The sequence below is a fragment of the Ovis canadensis genome, chromosome 6 (genome assembly GCF_042477335.2).
Source record: "Ovis canadensis isolate MfBH-ARS-UI-01 breed Bighorn chromosome 6, ARS-UI_OviCan_v2, whole genome shotgun sequence".
Classification (NCBI taxonomy): Eukaryota; Metazoa; Chordata; class Mammalia; order Artiodactyla; family Bovidae; genus Ovis; species Ovis canadensis.
The window spans coordinates 15,331,416-15,344,866 of record NC_091250.1 but is presented as its reverse complement, the minus strand read 5'-3'; the positions used below and the strand labels follow the sequence as shown (position 1 = coordinate 15,344,866).

The 13,451-nt window shown below is 46.3% G+C and overlaps 1 pseudogene; it reads right to left on the bottom strand.

Moving 5' to 3' along the window:
* LOC138442848 (liprin-alpha-1-like) overlaps positions 1–10,872 on the bottom strand; it is a 56,319-nt pseudogene extending 45,447 nt beyond the window's left edge.
* Positions 10,873–13,451: the final 2,579 nt, after the last annotated feature.

Here is a 13,451-nt window from a genome sequence, read left to right as displayed (position 1 = left end):
TATTGGTCAAGAACAGCATCAGCTCTGCTGGAAACTACCCTGTTCTGATGGCTTGCGGGCTGTGATTGCAGGGGTGGCAAGTGGGCCATGGAGACTATGGGCCCCAGGTTGGTGGGGGGCATGCCCGCATGCCTGCTCACACAGCCTGTGCAGCTTCTTGTGTGACACGTGGGTCAGGGAGGGTGCTGGTGCCTGGCTCATGAGAGGAGACGCACTCCCCCATGCCCTGGGCCCTGCACCCACGGCCACTGCACCCGCTCGTCTGACTGCCTGTGGCGAGCCAGCGTGGGCAGCAGGCAGTGGCAAGTGTGGGACACACGAGGCACACGTTCTACATTCCCAATCTGGGAGGTAAGTTCAAACCGTTTAGTCTCCTTAGTGGCAGAGCTTCCTGAAGACAAAACGTCGGACTACAAGACTGTCTGGGGAGGGACAGCAGAGATGCTAGGGGAAAGAAAGCAAGCCTTGAGAGGAAGATCACAGGTAGAAGGGCTCCCCCCTGGCTGCTGTTAGTGACCCTGGCCTGGGAGGGTCTGTGAGCACCCAACACTGCTGGCCACCCGAGACAAGAGGGCCCCTCAGCTGCTCACTCAGCTCCAGGCAATGCACCCGACAGCTGCGCCAACACAGGCCCACCCGACTCTCCATGCCCAGCCAGTGCTCACCAGCAGTGCGGGACAACACTGTTCCCACCAGAAGGACGGAGTGGCTGGCTGGCTGGCAGTGGGGACGATGCTCCCAACAACACCACATCCCTGGGACACGGCCTCTCACCTGCGGGCTCCTGGGGATGGCAAGCTGGGAGTGGGGCCCTGGGTCTGCATATGCCCCTCTGTGACTTCTTCAACAAGTAAAGAAGTCTTCAATAAAGACTTAAAACTGTGTTCATTATAGAGCTATTTTGGCCATCTCTTAAACAAGAATGGGATTTTTCTAGGTCTCTATCCTGCTAGGCTTTGAGTGGCTGACTGAACTTTGAGCAGCAGTGACTCGGAGCTGAAGAGTCCTGGGGACACACAGAACACAGGACAAAACTGGAGGGAAATTAACGTAGGGATGACACAGAAGCGGGCACTGTCTGACACTCAGGGAGTGCTCCCATCTCAGACGGGCAGCAAGACCCCCGCGTCTGCGCTCCTGTGTGGACTAAGCAGCATGGGCAGGGGCACAGTGGGACAGCATGGGAAAAGGCCCTCTCTGCGCCCGCCCCCCCTCCCCTCCGGGACACAGAGCAGCACCTTAGAGAGCACAGCCACCCTCTGCGCCAGCTCAGCCTCCACCTCGGGCAGCGTCTCCCTCTGCAGCATCTGCTGCAGCTTCTCCACCAGCTCCAGGCGCTCCTGCAACTGATGGTTCTTATCCTCCTTCTCCAAAGGGAGAGCAGAGGATCAAAACAGGCCGAATGGTGTAGTCACTGCCACTTTAAGTAAGCTGAGACAAAGCCTAAATGCACGTGTCTAGTGTCTACTGGATTAGGTCTGTTTAGGAAGCTGCGTCACAATAAATTTTCTCTCAGTGTTCCTGGGCTTGGTCTCAGTAAGCAGAACACCTCCTGCCAGAGTATTTGCTTTTCCTAGATGTTCCCCAAAGAAGTCTTAAAAAAATTCTTATATATTAAAGAAAATCAGTTTTCTGTAGAATCTTATTCATTCTTATTGGCAAATTAAGGGAAGAAAGGTTCAGTAGAGACCCTTCTTAAAACATCACTAGAATCATCATTTGAAGAGAATCCTACCGACCGCAGATGGCCATGGGCCTGTAAGCCAAAATATGGCTTTCATTTCCTCTGAAATACAGACCTGATTAGAGTGTGCCTGGTGAAATGCCAGTCAACTAATATTTGTAAATGCACGATTATTCTTTTAATAGATTTTCTTACTCTGAAAAACTTTCAATGTAGAACATTTAGACAAATACTTTTTTAGAAAAGAAAAAAAAAAAAAAACTTATCTATAAGTTCAGGTTCCTGAGAGGTTATCATTTGCTTCTAAGCAGCTTTCATATTTTTTCTCTGTGTGTATGACTCTATGTACATACATACACAAACAATACAATATGATTTAAAATCCTCAGAAAACAATAACATATGGTATGTAGTATTTTCTGATCTGCCTTTTACAGCCATTGTTTTGTATATGCTCTTAATTAGCATCCCACATCATACTTTTCAATGGCTTTCTAGTATTTTATTTTTGTGGTGGGGACAATGATACACTTTGGCACACACCAGACTGACTCACTTTGTTTTGGAGAACCCAGATTTGGTTTTCCTGGTTAAGTCCTGATTATCTGAGACCACATGGGAACAGGAGCAAGTAAGTTTCACCAAACCGCAGGAAGGATAAACCCTAATCAGACCAGAGCTCTACCCTTGCCTTTTGTCACAGTGACCCCAGTTTCCAGCAGGCAGCCAGCTGCCATGAAGTTCCCTGCTGCTCTCTGCTCTTTCAGGAAAAATGCTAACAAGCCTACAGATTCAAGTCAAGTAAAACAAAACAGTCAGGAGTGGAATTCCACAAAATAGTTAAACCAAGTCCTAAATAATTCAAACTTGTAAGTTGCAGTCACCCCCAATTTTTTTAAAAAATGTATTTCCTTCCAGTACAGCTGATTTACCATGATGTACATCCACAGTTATTAATGCAATATTTTAGGGTCATAAGAACATTACACTAGGACTTGATTTCCAACGTGGTAGTCACAGGAAAAGGTCTTAACATTCCTTCCTGAGTAATCCATTACTATAAAAATCAGACACAGTTCAGTAAAACCCATTACCTGTTGATGCATAGAATCCTTATTTGCAATTTCATTGTCAAGTTTATCATTAAGGTCTTGCACAGAGGTGGCTTTGTACTGTGCAGTGAGGTAACATTCCTCAAGGGTAGTGATGCTCTTTTCCATGTCCTCCTACAGGGCCATGGCCTACATCTGGCATTGCAGAGGAGAAAAGGGAAGCCATTATCATGGAACACTCCGATACACTTAAGAGTAAAAAGAAAGCTGGACTAAATCCTAAGTTTTAAATCAAACATAAAGTTAGCACCCACAAAATGTATACTATCATGTAAGAAATGAATCACCAGTCTATGTTCGATGCAGGATACAGGATGCTTGGGGCTGGTGCACAGGGATGATCCAGAGAGATGATATGTGGTGGGAGGTGGGAGGTGGGAGGGGGTTCATGTCTGGGAACTCATGTACGCCCTCTGTGGATTCGTGTCAATGTATGGCAAAACCAATACAGTATTGTAAAATAAAGTAAAAATAAAAATTTAAAAAACAACAACAACAACAACAAAGTGCTAGACATGGCGGTTTTCTTGGACATAGGCCAAAAAGTGCCTACCACAAATGTCACATCTGCCACGATTGGCACCAATCTGTCTTAATGTTCTGTCTGGCCACTCGGTTTACCAAGCTTATTTTCTATATAATAAACCCAAACAGCAAACAAAAAGTATACCAAACTACCCTGTTATTACAAGAATTCCAGGAGGAAAGATATCTGGCATGAAATCAGGACCTCTGTCTGCTACACCATACAGGCAGGCTTGACCCAGAACAGGGAGGGATCTTCAACAGACCCAACAGGGAGGGATCTTCAACAGACCCAACAGGGAGTTCTGAGGCTCGTTTCCTCAGGTAAAAGTTGGGAAAATCTCATGCAATTTCCTCAAAATTAAAATAAGAATATTAACAAGTGGAAACAGAAGTCAAAGTGTAACACAACTATAAGCAGCCTTCTCAAGCAAGCCTAGTTCTAAAGCAGAGTTACACCACATGTATGAAATGCTCAAACCAGGACCAGAACTTGCTGCTGGTGCAACTCCTATCAGCCAGTTCAAAATCCATTTCAGGTCCCTCCCTGGTCACTAAGTAACCAATGTGGGCAAAATCCTAACATTAAAAGTGAAAGTTCTTAAAAATGCTTTTTCCAGAATTCTCTACATATTAAACTCTGCCACCTAATCTCCAAAGAGTAGTGTGAATAGGTTATACAAACATGTGCAAATGTTTCTGTTTTGAGTTCTCACATAGAATTACTCACACCAAGCTACTAAACAAGTACACCTGCTGTACCACATGTTGAAGGGGTTCTGTCTGAGACAGTCTCATGGGGAAGGGTGGGGCATGGTGGGCACTATACAAAGGAGAGGTGAGGCTCACAGGAGGAGGCCTGAACCCCAGCACTCTTCTGTTTTCACAGTTACCATTAGGCAGTTTCTCATAAGTCATGAAACCCGCAGACATGACCACCAGAAACATCACACTTCCACATGGTCACACAGTTTGGGCCTGAGGATCTGAGGGTGAGGAAGTGCCACTCGACTTGTCTGACCACTGATATCACTGTTACACATCCCTTCAAGGAGCAGAACCTCAGAAAACTAGAGAAGATGGCCAAGCAAAGCTGCCTCAGCAGAGCCCACACAGCATGCTCCCATCTCTCCAAGAGAACGGGCTCCACAGACATCACCAGACTCGCCTGAGTGAATCAGAAGGAAATTTCAGCATCATCAGGAACACATTCGACAGGCAGGTGGCGGGGGAGGAGGGATGAACCAGGAGACTGGAGTTGACATATATACAGTACCGATACTATGTATAAAGTCAACGAGTAAGGACATAGTATACAGCATAGGGAAGTCTACTCAGTGCTCTGTGGTGAAGTAAATGGGCAGGAAATCTAAAAAAGAGGGATATATATATATTATATATGACTGATTTACTTTGCTGTACAGCAGAAATTGACACAGCAGTGTAAAGCAACTGTACACCAATAAGTGAATGAATGGATGAATGAATTTTTAAAAAAGGAACACACTGGGGCCCCTAGAACTTGTAGAAATGAGGAGTCCACACCCAGAGTGCAGCACAATGCTAGGGCTACACTCATGTTGGTCCACTGCCAACAGACCACCTGGACCAGGCCTCTTCTGCCCCAGAAACCTTGATGCAGAGGCAGGGAGGCAGCCAGTCATGGTCTCACCAGTGCTCTGCTCTTACTCACGCAGCCATCCCAAGGCTGAGATCACCAGGAGAACAAGGAACCCACATTCCACCTCAGAACAGACACAGCCTTTGTCACTCACTTCATGGACATCCCGCTGCAGTTTCATGTTCACCTCCTCAGACTTGAGGAGGTCCTTCCTGGCTGTGTTCAGGTCCTCCTCCAGCTCTGTCACTTGGACAGAGAGGGCTGCCAGGCGCTCCTTCATCTGGTTCTGCTCCTGTGACAGCTTGTCTATGAATTCCTGGAGCTTGATCACCTTAGCCAGGTCTTCCTCATGGCTTAGAGAGCTGTCGGAGGGTCTCTAAGGGGGAAAGGAAGCCTTAGACAGCCTTGTTTTTGGAGGGAGGGAACACAGCACTTCTGGGCAATTGGTGAGGTCAAAACTGCCTTCTGCACTCTGGGAGCTCACAGGAGCCTCACGGCCATGCAGACCTACATGGTGCACTGGTGAGAGGTCCCAACAGCCCCGCACAGACTGGATGGTAAGATGAGAACCAGACAGAGAGTGAGACCAAGGACTTGCCTTTCCATTGGCGCTTGGCATGTTTTCTTGCTCATGATTTACATCAAACACCCCGTCCATTAGTATCTTTTCCTGGTTATTCTCTTTAGGAATCATCTGCTAAAACCAAAAAAATTGAATCAGAGTAAAGAAATTAGTAAAGACAGCAAAACTCCACCTGGAAAAACTCAACTCTAAAACTGAAAACATAACATAAAAAGAAAATACATGGTGATGCTATCCATCCTGAATACGACCAGGTGACTAGAGTCAGAATTTGTCTTCTACTGGACAAAGGGGTACTTAAGAGATCCTGCAGGTCTGAGCCACAAGTCTAGTTTACTAGTTATTAAAATAACCCAGGTGGGCTTGTCTTCAATCAGAAAGATAAATAACATCTGATGTCCACCACTACAGCCTTCATACTTTTTTAAAATGAAAGGATACAAATGACAAACCCTTAACCGAAATTACACGATGACTGATCAAACTTACCTCTTTATGTGTAGCACATAATTCTTCTTCTAACAAACTACACCTTTAGATTGCTAGTCATAATCACTCTCTCAACTGAAATAAAAGGGGTTGAGTCACCGTGTGTTGATGTGTGTATATATGTTAGTGCACGTCTGACTATATACTCACCCTAATACATGGCTACTGTAACAGAATACCTTTAATGTCTCTCATTGATCTTAACGTCAAGAAAATCTGCTTGTTAACAGCTTTAAATTCTAAGTTTGAGGGAACAAAATGTTATCCTAAATTAATTCTATTGCCAAGTTTTTAAACTGCAAATTGATATACAGAATATAATAAATCTTGAGATATTTATGCCAACTAATACTTTTTAACTGGGGGCTTCCCAGGTGGCTCAGTGGTAAAGAATCCACCTGCCATTGCAAGAGGCAGGTTTGATCCCTGGGTTGGGAAGATCCCCTGGCTTAGAAGATGGCCACCCACTCCAGTATTCTTGTCTAGGAAATCCCAAGAAGAGAGGAGCGTGGTGGGCTATAGTCCACAGGGTCACAAAGACTGGGACATGACTGAGCATATACACAGCCAACACTTTGTAACCACATAAAACTCTGACTTCTTATGGAAAAAAAAAATGTATTTACAAAAATTCAAGAAGCTCAAAAGTCAACTAGTTACATAAATACATGACTCATCCACCTAACAAGGCAGCAAGTGTACAAATCCAGGACAGCCGGGTGGCTGGTACTTTCTCATCCAGGACCTTGTGGTGCTCGAACAGATTTCAGTGCCCTGAGCACCTCCACCTCACTGGTCATGCTGGCTGGGGACTGCACCTGCTGCTTGCCCGCCGTCATCTGGAGGGATGGCACGTATCAGGAAACCAGACACTTCAGGTGCTTCAGCAGCAGGTGCAGGGCAGGGCCAAAGGAACACCTTCAACTTCATATTTGAATTCAGGGCAGATAACACCTCTCAGCCTCATGCTATAGCCAAAAACATGCTAAGGTACATTGGAATACTGCCAGTTCAGTCTAAAGTTAGAGTGGACTTTCCCAGTGGCCTAGTAGTTAAGACTCTACACTTCTGCATGGGTCATAAGTTTTAATCCCTGCTCGCGGAACTAAGATCCCACAGAAAGTGTAGCTTGGATAAAAATGTAAGTTGAGAGAACTCCCCCCTCAAATGTCCTAAAATTACATTAGCTCTCACCATAAATTTGAAGCAAGGTATGAGAACCCCGAACTGATCCACCCTGGTCTGCTCAGTGGGAAGATGCGGAAAGTGACTTAAAAATAAGACAGAGTTTAAAGACAACAACACGGAGTCCAGTGGTGATCCCTGCGGGGCAAATGTCAACACGAAAGAATCCCCCTACTGACCCTGGTGTTGCTCCTTTCCACTTTCAGCACAGCTATTTCTTCTTCTCTTTTAAGAAGCTGCTCCTTGCATATATTTAATTCTTCAGTAGGAGTTGGACACTCCTAGAAAACAGTTAAATGTGTAACTAAATGCAAACACAAATTTAAAAGAGAGTGAGACTTTGAAGACTGACCCTGACATGTCTCTCCAGGCTCCACACAAAGGATCTCCCTGCCCCTCCAGAGAAGAGGGGGTCCGCTGACACCAAGACCACACAGACCACCACAACTCAGACTGGCCTTAAGCCTCCACCTCGACCTGGCAGGCATGCAGCAGGGGAGAACCCGGAATCCAAGCCTGCCTTCTCAAGAACGTCCAGGGATGTCTAAGAAACTTTCCTAAACATAAACCTAACAACAAAGTGGATAAAGAAATTCTTAAACAACACATAGACAACTGACCTAGAACCACTGGGGAGAGTGAAGAAAAGAGGTAAGGTCTACAAGGCCACCAGGCTTTGGAGTGTTCCTCTGGGAAAAAGACTGATGGGACCCCAAGGCCATCTATTAGACTGACTCCACTGAAGTCACTCAGTTGTTCAATAAACTGGTTAAAATGTTAAATTTATGTTATATGTCCAGTTCAATTCAGTTGTTCAGTCGTGTCCGACTCTCTGCAACCACATTAATCGCAGCATGCCACGCCTCCCTGTCCATCACTAACTCCCGGAGTTTACCCAAACTCATGTCAACGAGTCAGTGATGCCATCCAGCCATCTCATCCTCTGTCATTCCCTTCTCCTCCTGCCCCTAATCCTTCCCAGGATAAGGGTCTTTTCCAGTGAATCAACACTTCGCATGAGGTGGCCAAAGTATTAGAGCTTCAACTTCAACATCAGTCCTTCCAATGAAGACCCAGGACTGATCTCCTTTAGGATGGACTGGTTGGATCTCCTTGCAGTCCAAGGGACTCTCAAGAGTCTTCTCCAACACCACAGTTCAAAAGCGTCAATAATTCAGTGCTCAGCTTTCCTCACAGTCCAACTCTCACATCCATACATGACCACTGGAAAAACCATAGCCTTGACTAGACAGACCTTTGTTGGCAAAGTAATGTCTCTGCTTTTCAATATACTATCTAGGTTGGTCATAACTTTCCTTCCAAGGAGTAAGCATCTTTTAATTTCATGGCTGCAATCACCATCTGCAGTGATTTCGGAACAAAAAAAAAAATACAGTCTGACACTGTTTCCACTGTTTCCCCATCTATTTGCCATGAAGTGATGGGACCGGATGCCATGATCTTAGTTTTCTAAATGTTGAGCTTCAAGCCAACTTTTTCCCTCTCCTATCTCAGTTTCATCAAGAGGCTTTCTAGTTCCTCTTCATTCTCTGCCATAAGGATGGTGTCATCTTCATATCTGTTAGTTAGTTCAGTCACTCAGTCTTGTCTGACTCTTTGCGACACCATGAAGCGCAGCACTCCAGGCCTCCCTGTCCATCACCAACTCCCAGAGTTCACTCAGACTCACGTCCATCGAGTCCGTGATGCCATCCAGCCATCTCATCCTCGGTCGTCCCCTTCTCCTCCTGCCCCAAATCCCTCCCAGCATCAAAGTCTTTTCCAATCAGTCAACACTTCGCATGAGGTGGCCAAAGTACTGGAGCTTCAGCTTTAGCATCACTCCTTCCAAAGAAATCCCAAAGTTGATCTCCTTCAGAATGGACTGGTTGGATCTCCTTGCAGTCCAAGGAACTCTCAAGAGTCTTGTCCAACACCACAGTTCAAAAGCATCAATTCTTCAGTGCTCAGCCTTCTTCACAGTCCAACTCTCACAGTCACACATGACTACTTGAAAAACCTTATCTGAATATCTGAGGTTATTGATATATCTTCCATTAATCTTGATTCCAGCTTGTGCTTCTTCACAGTCCAACTCTCACAGTCATACATGACTACTTGAAAAACCATATCTGAATATCTGAGGTTATTGATATTTCTTCCATTAATCTTGATTCCAGCTTGTGCTTCTTCCAGTCCAGCTTTTCTCATGATGTACTGTGTATAAATTAAATAAGCAGGGTGACAATGTACAGCTTTGACATTCTCATTTGCCTATTTGGAACCAGTGTGTTGTTTCACGTCTAGTTCTAATTGCTGCTTCCTGACCTGCATACAAGTTTTTCAAGAGGCAGGTCAGGTGGTCTGGTATCCCCATCTCTTTCAGATTTTTCCAGTTTATTGTGATCCACATATTCAAAGGCTTTAGCATAATCAGTAAAGCAGAAATAGATGTTTTGTTTTGTTTTTTTCTGGAACTCTCTTGCTTTTTTGATGATCCATCGGATGTTTGCAATTTGATCTCTGGTTCATCTGCCCTTTCTAAAACCAGCTTGAACATCAGGAAGTTCACAGTTCATGTATTGCTGAAGCCTGGCTTGGAGGATTTGAGCATTACTTTACTTGCATGTGAAATGAGTGCAATTGTGTGGCAGTTTGAGCATTCTTTGGAATTGCCTTTCTTTGTGATTCGAATGAAAACTGACCTTTTCCAGTCCTGTGGCCACTGCTGAGTTTTCCAAATTAGCTGGCATATTGAGTGCAGCACTTTCACAGCATCATCTTTCAGGATTTGAAATAGCTCAACTGGAATTCCATCACCTCCACTAGCTTTGTATGTAGTGATGCTTTCTAAGGCCCACTTGATGTCTGGCTCTAGATGAGTGATCACACCATCGTGATTATCTGGGTTGTGTATTTTACCACAATTTGCGTGCACCTGGGGCCATCCACGTGGTGAACTTGCTCAAACTGAACCACTGAGTCTTTCATTCTTCTATTTTTCTTAGCACAGATTAAAAACAAAACAAAACAAAACATCCTGGGCTACATATCCCCTACTACACACTGAGTATTCAGCACCCAAAACAGTGCCCAGCACCTGTAAGAGGCATGTAGTAGATATTTGAAGCTATGAGGGTGTATGTTATACATGTAAACAATAGGTACTCTTTATTAAAATCTTGGACACCCTGGTCTGTGCTTTGTAGGATAGAGAACATTAAGATGCTTAGCCTTACTGCTTCAAGGACTGACTCTCTAGCTTAATCCTCAATACCCCAGGCAGTGTTTCCCTTCTTGTGGGGCCTTCGCCTACCCTCCATGCAGCACCTGCACAACCTCATACAAGGTCAACCTGCTGGGGTCGATCCTGCCCACTAAGGCCAAAATGCCCTGGCAGCCAGGGACCACAACCATGGAAACAAAATGAAACACAACCCCAATGCTTCATGGGGTGAGGACCAATCCGACCGGTCCAGCCCCCAGCTGCTCTCACCTCAGGCCACTCTGCTTCCAGGACTTGGGCCAAGGCCAAGTTCTTCCTCGTCTTGGCCTTTGCCTTGGGGTTGCAGCACTGAAAAAGAGCTCACAGGCAGGCTTTGCTGTGACCCATCCTCACGAATCGGGGCAGCCCTCCACTCAGGAGCAACTGCTGTTTCACGGTCTCATACATCAGCACCCGAGCTATCACCACCGATCTCACACTACGACAACCGCTATTCACACTATGACCACTGCTCTCACATACACCACTTTCACTTCTGATCTCAAAAGCACCGCTCTCACGTACCACTCTCACACACACCACTCTCACACTATGGCCACTGCTGTCACCCTATGACCACCAGCAACACTGTCTCAAGAAGAAATGGCACAAAGGCTCTGCCAACAGCACATCTCCCAGGATCCAGAAACCCAGAACCCACTCAGTCACAAGGGGCTCCGTGGTAACAGGGGGCTGGGCTCAGGCCCACTGTCAAGGATGCAGAGGGGGGAGGAGCTGCCAAAAAGACGGCAGCTGACTGTGGGTGTGGTAGAAGGAAAGCCGTGCCCACAGCTCACGCCCACCATCAAACATGACCTTGCAAGACACTGGGTCACAGTCGAACTGAACAGTTTAAACTGCTTCAGAAACCACCACCGCTAGGAATGAGCACGTCTTCTAAGTGGGCTTCTTCCCCCTCCAACACCCAAACAAGCCTCCAGTGAGGCTACTGAAGGGGCACCCCTGAACTCAAGGGTATCCCCAGAACCCACTCAGCTGAGGTGGACTCACCACGCTAGCTGCCCCTCACTCTCACCCTGAGCTCGGTCCTCCCTGACTGACTGTCTCACTCGAGCTCAACAAGGGCTTGACCAACCTAGCTCCAGGCACTTAAAATGAACCCACAGTGGGTACAGGGGTTCATTTAACCTGCTGCAAACTCGCCCTCTTAACTTCGACCCTGGGCTGCCAGATGACTCTGCCCCATGGGGGCTGCATGGTGGAGGTTCAGGGGTGTTCCTGCCTTGAGCCGTGACAGCCAGTGCCTTCCAGACCCCACCAGGTGCTGCCACACCCTCCACCCCCAAGTCTTCCACCCATCTCTTGGCCCCACTCCTACCCTCGTGGCTCTCCACTCGCCAGTGCATAGGCCACACCATCCCTGGATCAGCCAGGACCCCTGCTGTCACTTGAGGACTTTGGTCCCCAGGGTGCTTGGGGTTCTATATCCACCCATCTCAGCAATTACACACTCTGGGAGAGACATAGTACAGTTTGGGGTCCCACCCGCTGTTCACCCTGAACACATTCTCTTTTTTTTGACATTATCTACTAGAGTTTGCTGAGATGTCTTTTTAAAATCTCAGCTGTTGTTTTCAAAGAGACTGAAAAATCACTTGCTCAATTTTAAGAATAAAGTCTTCATTTTCAACCTTAAAGTGAAACTGACTAAAAGCAGTCATTTTTCAAACTGAAAAAACAAACAAACAAACAAACAACAACAACAAAAAAAACCACAAAAAACAAAGTCCACAGTGTGATCATGTCACAGAATACACCCTCCCTCCTCGGCCTTTTCCTCCACCACCAGCAGCCTGTCATCGCAAGGCCTGGGCTGGCAGGGGCAGGGGAAGAGGGCAGACCAGCTCCTCTGTCTCCAGGCCATGTGGGCTGCTTGTTCCACCTTCTTCCCAAGTTCACGTGGCACTGAAAGAGCCCAGGCAAGCTGGGGATTCTGATCAGAAACACAACCATGGGTACTAAGCAAGGACCCCTGGTTCTTGTCTTCCCTGGTATCAAATAAAGATGATCAATACAATCACTGTGACAGTTACATGTGGCTTCAGATGACTGAAGACTCCCAGGGCACCCCACTTCCAGTGACAGATGCAAGCAGCTTGTAGGTCAGCCTACCAAGAGCTAGAAATACATTTTAAAAGAGGTCCTTAGGCAGCCACAATAAAAAATTTCAAATGAAATGGAAGCCCAGTGAGGGAGTTGGAGACTGAGAGGGCCACTCCTTCCCTTGGGGCATCTGAACAAAGCTCACTCTGTGAAGAAAAGGCAGAGAAAAATTCAAGGGGAGGGGGCTGGCTAACACAGCTCTGGACTGTTCCTTGGGCTTGGAAGACAAAAATTCGAGCACAGGCCTGACAAGTCAGTCCGGATGTCAGAAAATGTACACAACACTCTGCCCAAACCAGCTGAGTGCTGAGTATCAGTCACCTCATGGTGCTCAGGAGACAGATGGTGGGTCAGGACCTGCCAAGAAGGAGGGGCCCTGAGAGGCACCCCAGGCTTCCAGACGGAGATTCTGGAAGGCTCCTCCCTGGGGTCAGGGGGAAGGTAGGTGAAGGCTGCTGAGACTGAGCTTACAAGGATCCTCCAGCCTCAACGGCCTGAGGGACAGACAGCTCTGCATCAGAGGAAACTCTGGAGAAGACAGCATCACCAGAACCTCTAGAGTTTTCCAAACATAATGTCCAACATGCAATTTAAAAAAAAACAGTTTGTAACAACCAATAGGACCAAGAGAAAGAGAACTGAACCAGATCCAGAGGTATCAGATGTATATCAACATATCAGAGGTATGCTAGAAGCATCAGATGCAAACGTCACCTGTTCAAAAATATACTTGACAAAAGGAAAAATTTCTGAGAACCAAAACTGATTCCAGAACTTTACAATAACAGTGACTGAATTTAAAAACTCAGTCTCTGGGCTTAACATCAAATTGGACATAGCTGAAGAGAGGTTCAGTGAACTGA